Genomic DNA, 7672 nt, shown 5'->3' with positions numbered 1-7672 from the left:
AGAAGGCAGAGTTGCCCAGCAAAAGGAAGACTTGATCACATTAGGAGGAGGGCTCCGTCCTATGAGTTGGTGTGCGGGTTTCTCTACAAACGATCCTTTGGGGGCCTCTGCTACGTTGTCTGCCTCCCGAAGAAGCTAGGACCGTGATGGCGACCGCCCATCGAGGGATCTGCGTGGCCCACCCGGACGTCAACACATTGGCCAAAAAGCTCATCATTCAGGGCTATTACTGGCCGACCATGGTAAAGGATTGCGTCGAAGAAGTGCTAAGATGTTCCGTGTGCCAAATGTTTGCTAGAAAGGGCACCCGACCAGCGACCTTCTATACACCAATCACCACGGCGATCCCATTTGCCAAGTGGGGCATCAACCTACTCGAACCGCTCCCCCAGGCTCCCGGGTGAGTGCGCTTCTGTATAGCGGCCGTGGACTATTTCACTAAATGGGCAGAAGCTGAGCCCTTGGCGACTATCACCGAGTATCAGTGCTGCCGCTTTTTTTGGAAAAACATCATATGCAGATTCGGGCTACCCGAGCAGTGCGTAACGGATAACGGACGGCAGTTCGATAACCAAGCCATCGCAGCCTTTTGCGTGCAGAATGGTATACGGCACATCAAAGTATCTGTGGCCTACCCCCAGGCTAACGGACAGATTGAGAACCTAAACCACACCCTCTTGGACAGGTTATGAAAGAAGTTGGAAGAGCTGGGCGGCACGTGGGTCGAGCAGCTGGAAATAGTATTATGGGCTTACCAAACAACCCCGCGGAGGGCGACTGCCGAGACGCCCTTTGCTTTGGCATACGAGTTCGAGGCTAAGGTCCCGACGGAACTCTTAGTACCCAGCCGGCACGTCTTGCTATATAATGACGAAGGAAATGAGGAAACATTGCGAATCGAGAAGAATCTTTTAGAAGAAAAGTGAGATGTGGCTTATGCCCGGATGGTCGAATACCAGCAAACTGTCAAGCGCTATCAAGATAAGAGAGCCAAGACTAGATACCTCCAAGTAGGGGATTTTGTGCTGAGGGAAAGGACGGCTAGCCGACCCACTAAAGGGGAAAAATGGCAGTAAAGTGGGAAGGACCATACCGGATAGCGAATGAAGTTTACCCGTGGACTTACAAGTTAGAGACCACGGAAGGAGAGCCCGTGGAGCGAACATCGAATGCACACCATCTTAAGAAATTCTATCAGTAACCGGGCACTTGCATCTGTCTCTCAGTTTTATCTTTCGATTAGTTCGTTGGAGCACCTAGCGACCAATAGTTCGTGGGAATTTCCTTTCAGTCGGATGACAATAAAGTTCAAATTATTTCGGCAATAAGGTCCTCTGTCGGTTTAAGATACCGCCTGCTCAGGCGAAGGTGGCCATGCCGCGAGGATGATCACCTACAATCTACGAGGATGGCTGATACCGCCTGCTCAGGCGAATGATCACCTCCTCTCCACGAGGATGGCAGATACCTCCTGCTCAGGCGAAGGCGGCCATGCCGCGAGGATAATCACCTCCTCTCCACGAGGGTAGCTGATACCGCCTGCTCAGGCGAAGGTAGCCATGCCGCGAGGATGATCACCTCCTCTCCACGAGGATGGCTGATACTGCCTGCTCAGGCGAAGGCGACTATACCGCGAGGATGATCACCTCCTCTCTACAAGGATGGCTGATACCGCCTGCTCAGGCGAAGGCAGCCATGTCGCGAGGATGGCTGATACTGCCTGCTCAGGCGAAGGCAGCCATGTCGCGAGGATGGCTGATACCACCTGCTCAGGCGAAGGCGACCGTGCCGCAAGGTTGATCACCTACTCTCTACGACGACGGCTAATACCGCCTGCTCAGGCGAAGGCAGCTATACCGCGAGGATGATCACCTCCTCTCTACAAGGATGGCTGATACCGCCTGCTCAGGCGAAGGCGGCCATGCCGCGTGGATGATCACCTCCTCTCTACGAGGACGGTTGATACCGCCTACTCAGGCGAAGGCGGCAATGCCGCGAGGATGATCACCTCCTCTCCACGAGGATGGCTGATACTGCCTGCTCAGGCGAAGGCGGCCATGCCGCGAGGATGATCACCACCTCTCCACGAGGATGGCTGATACCGCCTGCTCAGGCAAAGGTAGCCATGCCGCGAGGATGATCACCTCCTCTCCACGAGGGTGGCTGATACCGCCTACTCAGGCGAAGGCAGCCATGCCGCGACGATGATCACCTCCTCTCCACGAGGATGGCTGATACCGCCTGCTCAGGCGAAGGCGGCCGTGCCGCAAGGATGATCACCTCCTCTCTACGAGGATGACTAATACCGTCTGCTCAGGCGAAGGCGGCCATACCGTGAGGATGATCACCTCCTCTCCACGAGGGCGGCTGATACCGCCTGCTCAGGCGAAGGCGGCCATGCCGCGAGGATTGTCACCTCCTCTCCACGAGGGTGGTTGATACCGCCTACTCAAGCGAAGGCGGGAATGCCGCGAGGATTATCACCTCCTCTCTACGAGGATGGCTGATACCGCCTGCTCAGGGGAAGGCGGCCATGACTCGAGGATGATCACCTCCTCTCTACGAGGACGGCTGATACCGCCTGCTCAGGCGAAGGCGGCCGTGCCGTGAGGATGATCACCTCCTCTCTACCGGGACGGCTGATACCGCCTGCTCAGGTGAAGTCGGCCATGCCGTGAGGATGATCACCTCCTCTCCACGAGGTTGGTTGATACCGCCTTCTCAGGCTTAGGCAGCTTGCCTCGAGGATGATCACATCCTCTCCACGAGGATGGTTGATATAGTCTGTCAAGAGAAGGTGGTCATGCCGCGAGGATGATCACCTCCTATCTACGAGGGTGGTTGATACCGCCTGCTCAGGCGAAGGCGGCCATGCCGCGAGGATGATCACCTCCTCTCTACGAGGATGGCTAATACCGCCTGGTCAGGCGAGAGCGGCCACGCCGCGGGAACGACCACCTCCCCTCTCCATGGACTTTGCCGTTTTATTGTTCCTCGCTGGGCTCGTAAGCAGTCAGCCTCGCCTACAGAATGACTTGGACGTTTTGATGTTCCTCAGGGGCTTGTAGGCAACCACCCTCGCCCACTAAGGGATTTCGACATTTTGATGTTCCTCAGGGGCTCGTAGGCAGCCAGACTCGCCCAATGAAGGGCTTGGACGTTTGAATGTTCCTCGGTAGGCTCGTAGGCAGCCAGCCTCGCCCTCTGAGGGACTTAGACGTTTTAATGTTCCTCGGGGGGCTCGTAGGCAGTTAGCCTCGCCCACTGAGGGACTTGGTCGTTTTGACGTTTCTCAAGGGCACGTAGGCAGTCAGCCTCGCCCAGTGTGGGACTTGGCCGTCCTGACGTTTCTCAAGGGCTCGTAGGCAGTCAGCCTCGCCCACCGAGGGACTTGGCCGTTTTAATGTTCCTCGGGGGGCTCGTAGGCAGTCAGCCTCGCCCACTGAGGAACTTGGCCGTTTTGATGTTCCTTAGGGGCTTGTAGGCAGCCAGCCTCGCCCACTGAGGGACTTGGATGTTTTGATGTTCCTCGGGGGGCTCGTAGGCAGTTAGCCTCGCCCACTGAGGGACTTGGCCGTTTGACGTTTCCCTAGGGCTCGTAGGCAGTCATCCTCGCCCACTGAGGGACTTGGCCATTTTGATGTTCCTTGGGGGCTCGTAAGCAACTAGCCTTGCCCACGGAGGGACTTGGACGTCTTAATGTTCCTTGGGGGGCTCGTAGGTAGTCAGCCTCGCCCATTGAGGGACTTCGGCGTTTTGATGTTCCTCAGGGGCTCGTAGGCAACCAGCCTCGCCCACTGAGGGACTTAGACGTTTTGATGTTCCTCAAGGGCTCGTAGGCAGCCAGCCTCGCCCACTAAAGGACTTGGACGTTTTAATGTTCCTCGGGGGGTTCGTAGGCAGCCAGCCTCACCCACTGAGGGACTTGGACGTTTTAATGTTCCTCGGAGGGCTCGTAGGCAGTTAGCCTCGCCCACTGAGGGACTTGGCCGTTTTGACGTTTCTCAGGGGCTGGTAGGCAGTCAGCCTCGTCCACTGTGGGACTTGGCCGTCCTAACGTTTCTCAGGGGCTCGTAGGCTGTCAGCCTCGCCCACTGTGGGACTTGGCCGTCTTGACATTTCTCAGGGGCTCGTAGGCAGTCAGCCTCGCCTACTGAGGGACTTGACCATTTTAATGTTCCTCGGGGGGCTTGTAAGCAGTCAGGATCACCCAATGGGGAACTTGGCCATTTTTATGTTCTTGAGGGGCTTGTAGGCAGCCAGCCTGGCCAACAGAGGAACTTGGACGTTTTGATGTTCCTCGGGGGGCTCGTAGGCAGTCAGCCTCGCTCATTGAGGGACTTGGCCATTTGACGTTTTCCAGGGGCTCGTAGGCAGTCAGCCTCGCCCATTGAGGGACTTGGGCGTTTTGATGTTCCTCGTGGGCACGTAGGCAACCAGCCTCGCCTAAGAAGGGACTTGGACATGTTTATGTTCCTTGGGGGGGCTCGTAGGTAGTCAGCCTCGCCCATTGAGGGACTTGGGCGTTTTGATGTTCCTCAGGGGCTCGTAGACAGCCAGCCTTGCCCACTGAGGGACTTGGACGTTTTGATGTTCCTCAGGGGCTCGTATGAAGCAAACCTCACCCACTGAGGGACTTGGATGCTTTAATGTTTCTCGGGGAGCTCGTTGGCAACCAGCCTCGCCCACTAAGGGACGTGTACGTTTTGATGTTCCTCATGGGCTCATAGGTAGCCAGCCTCTCCCACTAACAGACTTGGACGTTTTGATGTTCCTCGGAGGGCTCGTAGGCAGTAAGCCTCGCCCACTAAGAGACTTGGTCGTTTTAATGTTCCTAGGGGGGGCTGGTAAGCAGTCAGCCTCGCCCACTAAGGGACTTGGCTGTTTTGACGTTTCACAGGGGCTCGTAGGAAGTCAGCCTCTCCCACTGAGGGACTTGGCCGTTTTAATGTTCCTCGGGGGGCTCGTAGGCAGTCAGCCTCGCCCACTGAGGGACTTGGCCGTTTTGATGTTACACACGGGCTCGTAGGTTGCCAGCCTCACCCACTGAGGGACTTGGACGCTTTGATGTTCCTCGAGGGGCTCGTAGGCAGTCAGCCTCGCCCACTGAGGGACTTGGCCATTTGATGTTTCCCAGGGGCTCGTAGGCAGTCAGCCTCGCCCACTGAGGGACTTGGCCGTTTTGATGTTCCTCAGGGGATCGAAGGCAGCCAGCCTCGCCCACGGAGGGACTTGGACGTTTTAATGTTCCTTGGGGGGCTCGTAGGTAGTCAACCTCGCCCACTGAGGGACTTGGCCGTTTTGATGTTCCTCAGGGGCTCGTAGGAAGCCAGCCTCGCCCACTGAGGGACTTGGACGTTTTGATGTTCCTCAGCGGTTCGTAGGCAACCAGCTTCGCCCACTGAGGGATTTGGACGTTTTAATGTTCCTCGGGGGGCTCGTAGGCAGCCAGCCTCGCCCACTGAGGGACTTGGACGTTTTGATATTCCTCAGGGGCTCGTAGGCGGCCAGCCTTGCCCACTGACGAACTTGGACGTTTTGATGTTCCTCGGAGGGCTCGTAGGCAGTCAGCCTCGCCCACTGAGGGACTTGGTCGTTTTAATGTTCCTCGGGGGGCTCGTAGGCAGTCAGCCTCACCTATTGAGGGACTTAGCCGTTTTGATGTTTCTTAGGGGCTCGTAAGCAGTCAGCCTCGCCCGCTGAGTGACTTGGCCGTTTTAATGTTCCTCGAGGGGCTCGTATGCCGCCAGCCTCGCCCACTGAGGGACTTGGCAGTTTTTGACGTTCCTCAGGAGCTCGTTGGCAGTCAGCCTCGCCCACTAAGGGACTTGACAGTTTCTGACGTTCCCCTGGGGCTCGTAGGTGGTCAGCTTAACCCCACAAAGGATGTGGCCACTAAAGAGCCTGACCGAACTACGTGAGTGGTCAGCTGTACTCTGAAGATAGACAAGTAGGGAAGGAAACGAAAGCAGCTAACAAACAAAAGCCCTGCTGGCAATTTTCGCATTCAAAAGCCCCGAAGGGGAAATTACAATCAAGAAAAGAGCAAAAGGAAGAGAAAATTGACGACTAGACTACTAAAGCTTCATCCCTGCCCGGCTGGAGAGTTTTCTCGGTTGACTCTAACTTCAATTCGAGGATGTGACGAAGACACGTAGGCGTTCTCTCGATCATAATGAAGGTTGCCACGCAGTTTTGTTCAAGCTCAGATTTGCTCCACTGATATACCGAAAAGTTTTTGGAAACCGAGACCCATCACTGACCGGTACTATATCCGTGAAGAAGATGTCGGCTTCACATGGATTCGTGCGGGAGATGCCGGAGAAGGGGCTGTCCTTCTCTCGAATCTACACTTGCTTATTTGGTGAAGCGCCCGTCAGATTCTACACTAGCATAGTGAGTCCCCTGTAGCCTAACCACCCCCCCCCCCTGCGGGTACGTACTCGAAAGATCAGCCTTGCTGCAGTTGATCCATGTTGGCGGGCTGCTCCCTTGACGCAGCAGTAGCCGTACCAAACCCGGGAGACCTGGAAAGGCTGTTGCAATGAGGACTGGGTAGCCTCTACCCTAAGGCGATGAAAATAGGTGAGGAAGACGGTCAGTGAGCAACGAGAGTCGGGCGTCAACCGACCAGGCATTGTCTTGAAGCATTGGGGAAGAGAAGAAGGAAAGACGAGGAAGAGGCTGGGATGAATAAAGAGGAGAATAAAGAGGAAGAATGGTATTTATAAGGACGGAGGGGCGACCGGAATACGACACGTGTCTCAAATTGGGCGGATGGGAGTCGTTGATGTTATGCTCGAGGTGACGGTTACATAGGGGCATTAAAGGCCCAACCGGCGGAATTAACGGAAGAGTCATGGTTACTTCCATCACAGCTGTAACAATCCGCAGAGCCAGTCGGGATCCCGCCCGAGTTGCAGACGAGTCCGGGCAAGCCGATAAACCAGGCGGCCATGATGCTTGGGGGGACTTGCGTTCTTTTTTTTCTTTCTTTACTTTTTTAGGTTAAGCTACAACCTAAAAAAGTGAGGGACTGGTGATAGATACCCCAAATCTGCTGCCTGGATGGAAGGTCAGACAAGGCAGCCAGACTTGGAGATCATTCACTACTTAGCAGGGGGACGATCGCCAAGGACTTCCCAGCCCGACGCGAAGTGCCTTACGGTGGCCGCCGACCGCTCCTAATCGGCCGACCCGCCAGCCGGCGTATTCCCGGATGGGCTCGCAAAAGAGATACGGTCAGACGACCAGTTACGCCGGGCGGCGCGCCTTTGATCAAACACTTTCCCGGGACCTGGCTGGCCGACCAGGCCCTACGGACGGGATGTTATTATCCAAGGGCAATTACCCAGAAGAGCTCTCCGCGCAGTCGGGACCGTTCCTGGCCAGGCACGCCCCAGTAACGCGTTGAGCGGATTCTACAGAAGCGATCCTCGCACATTAGGCAGCTTCCTTATTTAGTTCATATGGAAAAAGCAGTAAGTTGACAGCACGTCAGCCCTTACGTCAGCCCTATTCCCCTATTAGGTTAGGCTTTACGTCAACAATACTTACCATATGCGAACTCCGTATCTATGTATAAATATCCCCTCGGGATCATCATGTAGGGGGCTTTTGGTCGGCACTTCGAGGGCCAAAACCCTAGAGAAATAACATCGCATTACTCTCT

The sequence above is a fragment of the Ipomoea nil genome, unplaced genomic scaffold (assembly GCF_001879475.1).
Source record: "Ipomoea nil cultivar Tokyo-kokei standard unplaced genomic scaffold, Asagao_1.1 scaffold1149, whole genome shotgun sequence".
Taxonomy (NCBI): Eukaryota; Viridiplantae; Streptophyta; class Magnoliopsida; order Solanales; family Convolvulaceae; genus Ipomoea; species Ipomoea nil.
Note: the sequence above shows the minus strand (reverse complement) of the source record.